Genomic DNA, 12,244 nt, shown 5'->3' on the forward strand with positions numbered 1-12,244 from the left:
CATAGGTGGTAAAAGAATTCACCCAAGGCAAAACAAAGCAGATAGAAGCTTATTGAATACACTACAAGGGAGTGGTGGGCAGGACAGCAAAGGAGAGACTGCCAGGAAGCAGGGGTGGGGTGGGGAGGTGTCTGTAGTTCTCTGGCAGAGGGGGGAAATATGGGAATGTATGGAATTTTCTTTCATTGTTACCTGTGCCTGGTTGTAAGTAACCCATTGCAGCACTAGGGATTATGGCTATTTTGAGGTAGGTCTCCTAATGAACCTGTGTGCATCCAGCCCTGTGGTCATTCTGGGCCCTTTTACCTTATTCACATTTCCAGTGCTCAAGCCCATTGCCTAAAAGCAGCCCCTACACAGAGTGTCTATGCCAGTGCTTTTTAAATCAGTTAAGAGAAGCAAAGAGAAGTGAAGGCAGCAAATTCCCTCAGTGTTTGTTGATCTGGGAATGCCATTTCACCTCCACTATTGAAAACCAGTTTCACTAGATATAGGATTCTTGGATGACACTTTCTTTCTGCACCTTGACTATGCCATCCCCAAACCTTCCAGCCTGCACAGCTTCTGATAACAAGTAGGCTGTTAGTCTTGTTGGAGATCCCTTATCAGTAATGAGTTTTGATTTTTTTTAACTGCTTTCTAATTTTTTTCTTCTTTAATTTGGCTTTCAACGTTTGAGTATGATGCGTCTGGCCATCAATCTCTTTGCATTTATCCTACATGGAGTTGAGTTTCTTGGATGTATAGATTAATATTTTAAATCAGATTTGGAAAGTTTTCAGCCATATCTCATGCAAAATTGGACATTTTTTTATAATAAATTTATTTTTTATTGGTGTTCAATTTACCAACACACAGAATAACACCCAGTGCTCATCCTGTCAAGTGCCCCCCTCAGTGCCCATCAGCCATCCCCACCCTCCGCCCTCCTCCCCTTCCACCACCCCTAGTTCATTTCCCAGAGTTAGGAGTCTTTATGTTCTGTCTCCCTTTCTGATATTTCCCACACATTTCTTCTCCCTTCCCTTATATTCTCTTTCACTATTATTTATATTCCCAAATGAATGAGAACATACAATGTTTGTCCTCCGACTGACTTACTTCACTCAGCATAATACCCTCCAGTTCCATCCACGTTGAAGCAAATGGTGGGTATTTGTCGTTTCTAATGGCTGAGTAATATTCCATTGTATACATAAACCACATCTTCTTTATCCATTCATCTTTCAATGGACAGCGAGGCTCCTTCCACAGTTTGGCTATTGTGGCCATTGCTGCTAGAAACATCGGGGTGCAGGTGTCCCGGTGTTTCATTGCATCTGTATCTTTGGGGTAAATCCCCAACAGTGCAATTGCTGGGTCGTAGGGCAGGTCTATTTTTAACTCTTTGAGGAACCTCCACACAGTTTTCCAGAGTGGCTGCACCAGTTCACATTCCCACCAACAGTGTAAGAGGGTTCCCTTTTCTCCACATCCTCTCCAACATTTGTTATTTCCTGCCTTGTTAATTTTCCCCATTCTCACTGGGGTGAGGTGGTATCTCATTGTGGTTTTGATTTGTATTTCCCTGATGGCAAGTGATGCAGAGCATTTTCTCATGTGCATGTTGGCCATGTCGATGTCTTCCTCTGTGAGATTTTTCTTCATGTCTTTTGCCCATTTCATGATTGGATTGTTTGTGTCTTTGGTGTTTAGTTTAAGAAGTTCTTTATAGATCTTGGAAACTAGCCCTTTATCTGATACGTCATTTGCAAATATCTTCTCCCATTGTGTAGGTTGTCTTTTAGTTTTGTTGACTGTATCCTTTGCTGTGCAGAAGCTTCTTATCTTGATGAAGTCCCAATAGTTCATTTTTGCTTTTGTTTCTTTTGCCTTCGTGGATGTATCTTGCAAGAAGTTACTGTGGCCGAGTTCAAAAAGGGTGTTGCCTGTGTTCTCCTCTAAGATTTTGATGGAATCTTGTCTCACATTTAGATCTTTCATCCATTTTGAGTTTATCTTTGTGTATGGTGCAAGAGAGTGGTCTAGTTTCATTCTTCTGCATGTGGATGAAAATTGGACATTTTAAATAATATGGGAACTCTAGATACTAAACTGCCATTACCCCCTACTTCTAGGGCTTATTATTGTTTTCTTGCTTGCTTTTAAGTTTAGTGACCTAGTTGGACCATTTCATTGAAGTCTGTTTCGCCACAATATACAACATTAGAAACTGTTCATCAATTTCAAAGGGTAAAATGTTGGGTATGTACACATACTCCCTGGGCATCTGAGCTGATGTGCCTCTATGGGTATCACACTCAGCTGTTAGTCTCCATTAATTGCTATATGATTCCTCTGTTGTTTCTGACCATGTCTCCTGGAGGATAAATGGATCCATAGCCTTATCCAACTCAGTTAGGGCCCATTTTCAGTGGCACAGTTTGGCCAGTCTGAAGCTGCTCAGACCTCAGGAATTTTCTTAGCTCTCTCTGTCCCTGGTTCTATTAAACTTCTAGTTGGTCTACCATTTTGCTTATTGTTATCATTTTGCTTATTGTTACCCTTAGGGTGCCACTACTAATTGGTTGCTGCCAAAAGCTTCACTATTTTTGACAACACTCTTAAACATGAATTTCATCACTTTGTTCCAAAAATAAGTCAGTTCTCTTAGGGAGATCTGTGGAACTCTGTTTTTTACCTACCCTCCTAGGCAATATCTCTGTGTAAACGCAAGAAGGAAGGGGGGTTGGGGCATGCACAATGGTCTACTTCTCCCTGAGTGATACCCTGCCTTATCATCAAGGCTTCAGGCAAAGATGGTAGCAGGTGGTCTCAGCTTGCTCATCCTGACATGAAAGGAGGTGCTTACTTAAAATCTCCACTTTATAAGGAAGCCTTATAAGGCTTTTTTTTTTTTTTTTTGATTTGACAAGCATTTACTAAACACCTACTGAGTGCTCAGCACTGTACTAGGCACTGGGGGGGTGCAGAGATACAAATGTAAAAGCTATTATTCCTGCCCTCAAGGAGCTTATAATTTAATTTTGGAAATGAATACAAATGAAACTACAATACAGAGTGCTAGAAAATAATTACAAAGCAACATATTAGTAAGTACACGGACCACAGTACAAACTCAAGGGATAAGTGCTGAGGCAACACAGAAGAAGGGTTATAAGGAAGCTGAGATGGGTTTCAGGGCCCAGTATTCTTGGCCTGCCATGCCTGGGGTAGAGTTTCACCCTAGGGCTGAGACTGGATAAGGAAAGGGAGACCAGTTTTGCCAGCAGCACCTGCCCAGAAGAGAGCTTCCACAAGAAGCTAGCAAATGAGGGTGAAGTATGTCAGGGGCAAGTCCCTCCTGGGGTGAAATGGTAGCTATGGACAGGCAGCTGTAAAAGAAAGAAGCTCACCTTCTTAGCTGCACATGCCTGGAGTATAATTTATAACACATGGAGCTGAAAAGAGAGGAGAGGGAGGAGGTCATGGCTTAAATGCCACAGATATTCACTGCTCTTACCAAGATATAGTGGGTTTTTTAAGTGTTTCTCCATTTTCTATATGACCTTAGTACAATTTCCTAGGATTTTAATGTCAACCACTTAACTGCTGAAAATTATATAATTATATATTATACAAATATATTTAAATATTTATACATTTATATATTTATCATGTATACAATTTTCAGCAATTACATGTTTGTTTTATTAGGGAGAAGATCCATCCACTATGCTTTTTACATGGCCAATCCAGAAGTGAATCTGATTGAGTTTTATAAGGAAAGAAAAGTCATGGCTACCTTGAAGCCAATAGCACCTTAAAAGAGTCCTAATGTATGACTACAGACTGTCTGGATAAAGGATGCATACACTTAAAGGCAAAGTCATATTGTTGACAGTTTTTTATGTTGCTACCATATTCCACTGATCTCTCACATAAACTTGGTGCACCAGCAAAAAGAAAGGACATCACTGAAATGCAGCCTAAGAGTCAACCCAGAATTCTCTCCCGCCTTGAAAATGAAACTCCCAATACTGAACTCTAGGATTAAGCCACTTAGAATACAAGCACCTGCTAGAGGCTGCAGAGAATAAAGCAAACAAACAATTCCACTTAAATGTTTTAGACTCTGAGTCCTACAAGCCCGAAGCCTAAAAGTATAACAAATCTACTTTGAAATTTCACCATTGAAGAATCACATGTAGAAATATACCTTTCTACAGAAGCCCTTCAAGGCAGCCATAAAAGACCCATACAGAAAAAAAGTAAAAATCTTTTACAAAAAAACCTGGTAAGCAAGTAACTTTAAATGTCAGGCAGAAAATGCAAGGTTAGGCCATTTGGAAGCTTGTAATTTATTTAACATCGAAATCTCAAAATCAATTTTATGCTTTACCTCAAGTTAGAGAAGTTATCACAGCAGAGGGGCAAAATATTGGAAAACCTTCACTCTCCAAGTACCATAATTTAGCTACAGAATACCTAACTAATGGCAGGAAAACAGCAAGGAGTAGTACAAAGAATTAAAGTAATAAAGGTATGGCTGACCAAAACCCCAGGAAATGCTTCAAGAGTTACCCCTGAAAAAGCAGCCCCGGGAGCAGGGGCTGAGACAGAACTGGCAAGGTATGAACCTCCAATCTGCAGGCATTTCCACAGGAAGCCCAGAAACATGACCATCTCTTAGGAATCAGTTCTGGAGAAGTACAGTGTCAGCATCATCTCAAGAAAGCAGAAAGACAAGATCTCTTTGCTCCATTTTAGGAGGAACCCCTGAGGCCATCTTGAACCAAATGTTCCTCAGCTTTAACAAGAGCTGTGGGTGTGATGGCAGGGGCTGGTGATTTGGGAATAGAACTCTAGAAGGTGATTCTGATCCTTTTCCCCACTATGAACTTCCTCCAACTGTTAGCAATTTTTTGAAGGTATATACCCAGAAAAAATATTTAAAGGTCTTAGTATCTAGCTCCTTCTCCATCTGTATCCTGAGAGCCCACCAGGCTCCCAACCCTGCAGCCACAGGGAACTGCATGCAATGTGGTTGTTGGCCCCACAACTGGCCTGGAGGTCCTTTTCCTCTTCCTTTTCATAGTTAATCTGTATTTTGTTAAGATTCTCATCTCTAGACCAGTGATTGCAAATTTTAGCATTCCTCAGGATCACCTGGTGCACTTGTTGCACTATAGATTGAGGGGCCCTACTCCCACCTAACTGAATGTGTCTTGGGTGGAACCTAAAAATTTGCATTTCTAACAAGTTTCAGGTAATGTAGTTTGTCCAGAAGGCATTTTTACAACTACAGCTCTAGATTACCAATCCGTGCAAGCACCAAATTTTGTATGCTTCGAGTCACCAGAATATACCCAAATGTCTAGCACTTAGCAGCTTCTGTAGTGCTCAGTGAATGAAAGTTAGATCAACAAAACCAACTAACATAACACTGAAGAAACTGAAGTAGAGCAAATACATTTTTTCAAAAATGGTAGCCATCCACTGGAACTATTCTGTAGATAAAAAGAGCTGTAAGCCCTAACTGGCAAATTATCAACTCACTTTTTTTAAAGATTTTATTTATTTATGAGACACACACACACACACACACAGGCAGAGACATAGGCAGAGGGAGAAGCAGGCTCCATGCAAGGAGCCTGATGTGGGACTTGATCCCAGGACTCCAGGATCAGGCCCTGAGCCGAAGGCAGAGACTCAACTGCTAAGCCACCCAGGCATCCCTCAACTCACCTTTTTTATGGTCAATACTTGTAAACATGAATAGATACAATGCACAGTAGGAAATCCAGCAAAAAAACAAAACCGAGAAATACAGAAATGCCTAGGCTTCTGACACAATCACATCCTTTTCCCCAGAAAAGGAGTCAAAGATGCAATAATTAACCACAATAAACTTGTTATTCTATTTACTAAGAATCTTAACCTTGAACTCTCCTGGGCAGCCCCTTGGTTTTCCTTATTCTTGTTCAGCAAGTCTGTGATGATTCTCTGGTTCCCTCTAAGTCCCTGGATGAGTGAGAGTACTTGGTGTGTTCCCCAAGTGACCTCTATAATGACTCATTTTTAGCACCACTGATATATGTTTTAAAAATAGTTGTAAATCACATATCACTCTTCTGCTAAGAACCATCCAATGGCTTCTGATTTTACTCCACATAAAGCCAAAATCATTACAATAGCTCCTGAGGCCCTATGTCATCTTGCCCCAACCCCGCCCCTGCTCCTCTGCACTCAGCACTTTACTTTTGCTCAAACTCCCACCCCAGCCATGCTGGCCTCCTTGCTGCTCCTTCTTCAGGCAATTTGAACTTTGAACTTCCCTCCACTTGGAGACTGTTCCCAGATATCCATATGGCTTCCTTTCTTGCTGCCTTTGGGTCTTAACTCAAATGTTACTTCCTCATTGAGGCCTTCCCTGACCTCATTCTAAAAATTAAAACCGTCTCCCCAATACTCTATCTCCCTTACATGCTGTATTTTTTTTCATGGCACTTGTCACCATCTACGTATTACATATTTTACTTATTCATTTACTTATTATCTATCTCCTTCCACTATAATATAAAATGCATGAGGACAGGGATTTTTGTCTGTTTAGTTCCCTGCTACATCATTTGTGCCTAGAAAAGTTAAAAAGATCTTGGCACACCCCAGGTGCTCTGTTGGACACACAGAAAAATACTTTTCAGAACCCCTATCAAGAGTGAATTTGTGGGCACCTGGGTGGCTCAGTTTGGCTCAGGTTGTAATCCTTGGGTCCTGGGATAGAGCCCTGCATCGGGCTCCCCATGGGGAGCCTGCTTCTCCCTCTGCCTCTGCCTCTTCTCTCATGAATAAATAAAAATGTAAACAAACAAACAAAACAAAAAAAAAAACCAAAAAGGTGCATTTACTGACCAACTGTGGGGATTGTGACTAGCTGAAGACCTCCCAGCTATCAGCTGCTTCAGCATCTTCCACTACTGTAGAGAGTTGCCTGCCCAGAGTCACATGCATCCTGAGGCCAGCCAGCCACCCACAAGCTTTGTCAGTTGGGTCCTTGCATAGCTCACTCTGACAGGCAATGTTCACTCCAGACTCCTTCTCTTTTGAGTGCCTGGAATTTGTCAGGGCGTGTATCACTCACTATTTGTCATCCCTTTCTGCCCATACCTGCATCATCTCCCTGCCATTTTTTTTTTTTAATATATAAATGCTGATCTCTGATAAACATACAGACCCTGACTTTGTCTCAACATCTACTTCCAGGCACCTCCAAACTGTAACAACACAATAAATATTTGTTAAATGAGTAAAGATACCAATGAATATGCTCCTGTGTCAGGAATGGCACTGGTATTATTCCAGGAGGGAGTATGCAGCTGAGTCCCTAAGTAGAGAGGCAGTTGAACCTGTTTAATTTAACAGATCTAAAGACTGAGAAGAAGTTAACAGGGTAAGGATGGTGAGGTAAGAGAAGAACAGGGAAGCCGCATTCTCCCATAGTAGCACTTGACAGCCAATCAGGAAAATGTTTGATTCCCATGAAAACCAGGGCCCTTGGGACACCTGGGTGGCTCAGTGGTTGAGTGTCTGCCTTTGGCTCAGGGTGTGATCCTGGGGTCCTGGGATTGGCGAGCCTGCTTCTCCTTCTGCCTATGTCTCTGCCTCTCTCTGTGTCTCTCATGAACAAATAAAATCAAAGAAAAGAAAGAAAGAAAAGAAAAAAGAAAAGAAAGAAAAGAAAAGAAAGAAAAGAAAAGAAAAGAAAAGAAAAGAAAAGAAAAGAAAAAAAAAGAAAAGAAAAGAAAAGAAAAACCAAGTCCCAAGTTCCTCATTCCTCTTGAAAAAGATGGACCCGGGATCCCTGGGTGGCGCAACGGTTTAGCGCCTGCCTTTGGCCCAGGGCATGATCCTGGAGACCCGGGATAGAATCCCACGTCGGGCTCTCAGTGCATGGAGCCTGCTTCTCCCTCTGCCTATGTCTCTGCCTCTCTCTCTCTCTGTGTGACTATCATAAATAAATAAAAATTAAAAAAAAAAAAAAGAAAGAAAAAGAAGGACCCTGTGGTAAGCAGATTAATACCTCCCCAAAAATGTCTATATCTGAATCCCTGGAATTCATGAATATGTTACCAAACACGGCAAAGGGATTTTGTAATGGGGAGATTATTTTAAATCATCTTGGTAGATATAATATAAACACAACAAAAGCAAGGTAGGAGGGTCAGAGAAAAAAATGGAAGATACTACACTGCTGGCTTTGAAGTTGGAGGAAGAGGCTCTATGTCACAGAAAGCAGGTGGCCTCTAGAAGCTGCAAAAGGCCAGAAAAATGGATTCTCCCCTAGAGCCTCTAGGAAGTACAGAGCCCTTAATTATAGCTCAGGAAAACTCATTTCAGACTGTTGACTTCCAGAACTGTATGATAATAAATTGTGTTGCTTTAAGTCATTAAATTAGTGGTGACTTGTTACAGCAGCAAGAAGAAACTAATACAGACCCATTCTTGACAAATATAATCACTTGATGTTCCCTCATTCCAGGGAGACAAAATATCTGTCCACTGCACCAAAGATGGACATCCTTCACCATGAATAGAGCCAATGAACATTTATGTACAAAGAAATACACATATACAAGTACACATATTCCAAGAGCTGTGGTTCTCTTACAAAGAAATAACAGGTTGAACATTTATATCCTTCTAATTGTAGTGTGTGTTTGCCTTCATATACATAATATTGACATTTCAAGAATACCAACTTTGTGCAAGGATTATATCTGGCCCCTTAGATGTATTCTTTCATTTATTTCACTTTATTCCTGTCACGGCACTATGGAATAAATATTACTCTCTTTATCTTGCAAAGGAATACACCCATTCAGGGCAAGGAGATCAATTATGTTCAAAGCCAAGATTCAAAGAGATTGGTCTATTTCTCCTCAAGTCCATCATTATTTCTCTGAGACATTTAGGGATTCCTACTACAAGCATCTTCATACCCCTGAATTTTATATATTGTGCCATCAACCTCCTCCCATACACAACACACTCTATTCTCTCTCTCCAAATGAAATTCTATCTCCTTTATCCACTTGGCTTCCTAGTGCCTGCCCTTCATATGAGCTGTCTTTTCCACATGGAATTCTCTTCCTCCTGTCTCTGTCAGGTTACTTTTCCTTCACGTGGTGGCATAGATACTAAATCCTCCAAGATAATAATAAATCACCTCTGACTACTTAGCATTTGGTGCATTTCTGTTTAACTTCACAGCCTCAGAGTGAACCATCATAGCTGAGCCCTACTGATTCTTGCAGCAGCCATATCTCCAGGCCTGCCCTGAAAGTCATTCAGTCCCCAGCATAGTACTCACCATGCACAGGGGGACTCACCTGAGTCACAGAGCAGCCTGGAGTGTCCCAGGAATAGCTTGCTGTGAGTCTGGGCCAGGGTTCTGAATCAGCTAAAGGTTCTGAATCAGCCCTGTCTCAGAGGCTCTGAAAAGCTTTCAAGCCTGTTGCATTCTCAAATTGGATTCTATTGTCTTGTAAATCAAACCAAGTAAAAACTCTCATTTTTCCCTTAAAACAAAGCACAAATCCTAAGAGATTAGGTGCTTTTATTATGAGGTTTCATAGTATTCCTTTCTTCCCCAGTCATCTTACATCTATTTCAGGAGCTACTGCTGAACAGAATCTGTCTTCCTTTCTTTATCCTGAAGACAAAACTTTAATGTGGTTAAGGATCACTTTGATATTGTCTGCAACTGTTTGCTCAATGCATACTACAAAGCCATAAGAGAAACTTTATACTGATTATGTAAATTGGGTAGGAGTGAAAATGCATCTGCTTTCAGTTGTCAGAAAAATAAATGTATTAAATTATATATAACACATGGATCTTAGAGTTTTCAACTGTTAACTAAAAGAAAAATGTTTACTTAGTGTTTCATGGTTTGGGATACTTTTAACGATAATCCCAAAGAGCCACTTCCTGGCCTGAACGCTGACTACATTACATCATTAAATGACCTCTGTATCTGTCACACTGATGTCAACTGATGATGGAGACCTGCTTGAGCTTTTCTTATTTCCTGGAGCAGAGTGATAAAGAAGTCCTTTTTAACTCTCATTGTCTTTCACCAAAGTAAGACCTTAAGGAAACAGTCTTTTCTACCCCATTTAGTTGTCATTCTGTGATCTAAAGGGATGAAGAACAAGATTCATATAAACCATTTTGTGAAAGTAGAAGGAAAAAAAAAACTCAGATTCCGGGACACAAAAAAAAATCCTGCTATTATATCAGTATAAGGTACAGTGTATCTGCTGATCAGTGCTATGGCCTTAAAGACACAAAGCTAGTTTTCAGGGGTTGGCCTTCTATAGTGATCTGCGGGGATGACTAACTAGTAGAGTAAGAACAAAATAATGACAGTGATGGTAGTAATGACAGTAATAGTCATCAAGTAAGAGACCACTTCCTATATGTCAGGAATTTATTGGGCATTGCCTGCATTATATCTACTACTACTCACTAAAGCTCAAAGAAGCAATGTTATTATTATTTCCATTTCACAGATCGGGAAACTGAACTCAGAAAAGATGGAGGAACTAACTCAAACCCAGGGATTTCTGACTCCACATCCTGTGCTCTCTACCACTGTGATAGCTCTTCCCAATGACTATAGGTTCCCCATCACTCAAATAATTTACTCCTTAGTGCACCAGTTCTTAAGTAGAAGCAGTTGCTTCCTCTTAGAGGGAAAGGACTGACTTTATGTTAATTTTTAACTGTGTATGTATTGTTTTTGGCTGTGACTTTTAAAAAAAGAGAATGAAGAAGCTCAAGGAGTAATGTAAATGACAAATGAACAAGAGCTGAAATGAGTTCAGACAGATTTTAGTAACAATCAAAATCTGTCCTCAACAATTGTGCAGAGGAACAGTCCTAGAGTAACTTGTTTTGCACCCTATTAAACAAACAAACAAAAAACCCCACAAAAAAATGGCCATTGTGGCAATGTATGAAAAATACCAGACCTAAAGTCAGAGGATCTGGGCCTAACTTCTGTCTTTTTTTTACATCTTACACAAACCTGGGAAGATTAAAACAAAACAAAACAAAACACATCTATCTCAGTGTGCTAATAATGCACATTAAAAACACCATGTGTAAAAAAGCTTAAGACAATAAAAGTGAATTGAATCTGACTTCATATTGAATCTAAGAAATTATATATGCCAAAGGAAAAAATTCTGGCCTCTATTTGTTGCATAACAATATCATTGTTGTCATCTAAAGTTTAGTTTTTGGGTTTTTTTTTTTCCTAGATGTTGGCAGGTGCTTAACAAGTCATGGAAAAATTATGTTTTCTGTATGGAGCAATGGGATTAAGATTGCTCCATATTAACTCCAGACTAACATAACACCATTGCTTTATAATCAAATGCCCACTTGTCTAGATTTAAATTTTAGTTAGTAATTGACATTTTCAAAAGTTCTGTCTTGTACCTTTGTTTCTATAAGTGTATCATAAGAATAAGTATATCCTTAGAAAATGTTTAAGATACTCATGGGGCACCTGTACCCCAATGTCCTGCAGCAATGTCCACAATAGCCAAACTATAGAATTAGCAGAGATGTTCACTGATAGATGAATGGATAAAGAAGATGTGGTCTATAGATATAGAATATATTCTATATACTCAGCCATTTGAAATACTTATTATTTACTTTGACATGGATGGAATCGAGGGTATTATGTTGAGTAAAATAAATCAACCAAAAAAGACAATTAAACGGTTTCACTGTATGGAATATGTGGAATATAAGAAACAGCATAGAAGGCTATAGGGTAAGGGATGGAAAACTGAATAGGAAGTCATCAGAGAGGGAGAAAAACCGTAAGAGATCCTCAACTATAGGAAACAACGTAAGCATTGAAGGAGGGGGCATAGGTGGAAGGATGGGGTAATTGGGTAATTACCATTAAGGAGAGCACATGATGTGATGAGCACTAGATGTTATATGCAACTGATAAATCATTGAACACTACATCTGAAACTAAATATGTACTTCATGCTAGTTGGCTGAATTTAAATTAAAAATATTTTAAGCTAATTTTAAGAATAATTTAACATGGGCAGGTAATCAATCCCTCTTCATCCCCATGATAAACTGTTTTTTTGCCAGTAAAATATGTGGTATTTCCTTTTAATACATAGCTAGCCCATTAACATTAGTGTTTCTTTGTGTCATCTAAATC

At 39.8% G+C, this 12,244-nt stretch overlaps 2 long non-coding RNA genes across 13 annotated transcripts in view; both read right to left on the reverse strand.

Moving 5' to 3' along the window:
- The window catches only part of LOC102151640, a 379,776-nt gene that overhangs the window by 67,680 nt on the left and 299,852 nt on the right, over positions 1 to 12,244 (reverse strand). The window lies entirely within an intron of this gene.
- Positions 1,981 to 12,244, reverse strand: part of LOC119864639 — a 56,600-nt gene continuing 46,336 nt past the window's right edge. The window contains exons 3-4 of the long non-coding RNA XR_005374669.1: positions 3,396 to 3,440; positions 1,981 to 2,038 (exon numbers count right to left, since the gene is read on the reverse strand). This is a non-coding gene — a long non-coding RNA (uncharacterized LOC119864639). The remainder of the gene's footprint in view (positions 2,039 to 3,395; positions 3,441 to 12,244) is intronic.

Source organism: Canis lupus, chromosome 20 (genome assembly GCF_011100685.1).
Source record: "Canis lupus familiaris isolate Mischka breed German Shepherd chromosome 20, alternate assembly UU_Cfam_GSD_1.0, whole genome shotgun sequence".
In the NCBI taxonomy this organism is placed as follows: domain Eukaryota; kingdom Metazoa; phylum Chordata; class Mammalia; order Carnivora; family Canidae; genus Canis; species Canis lupus.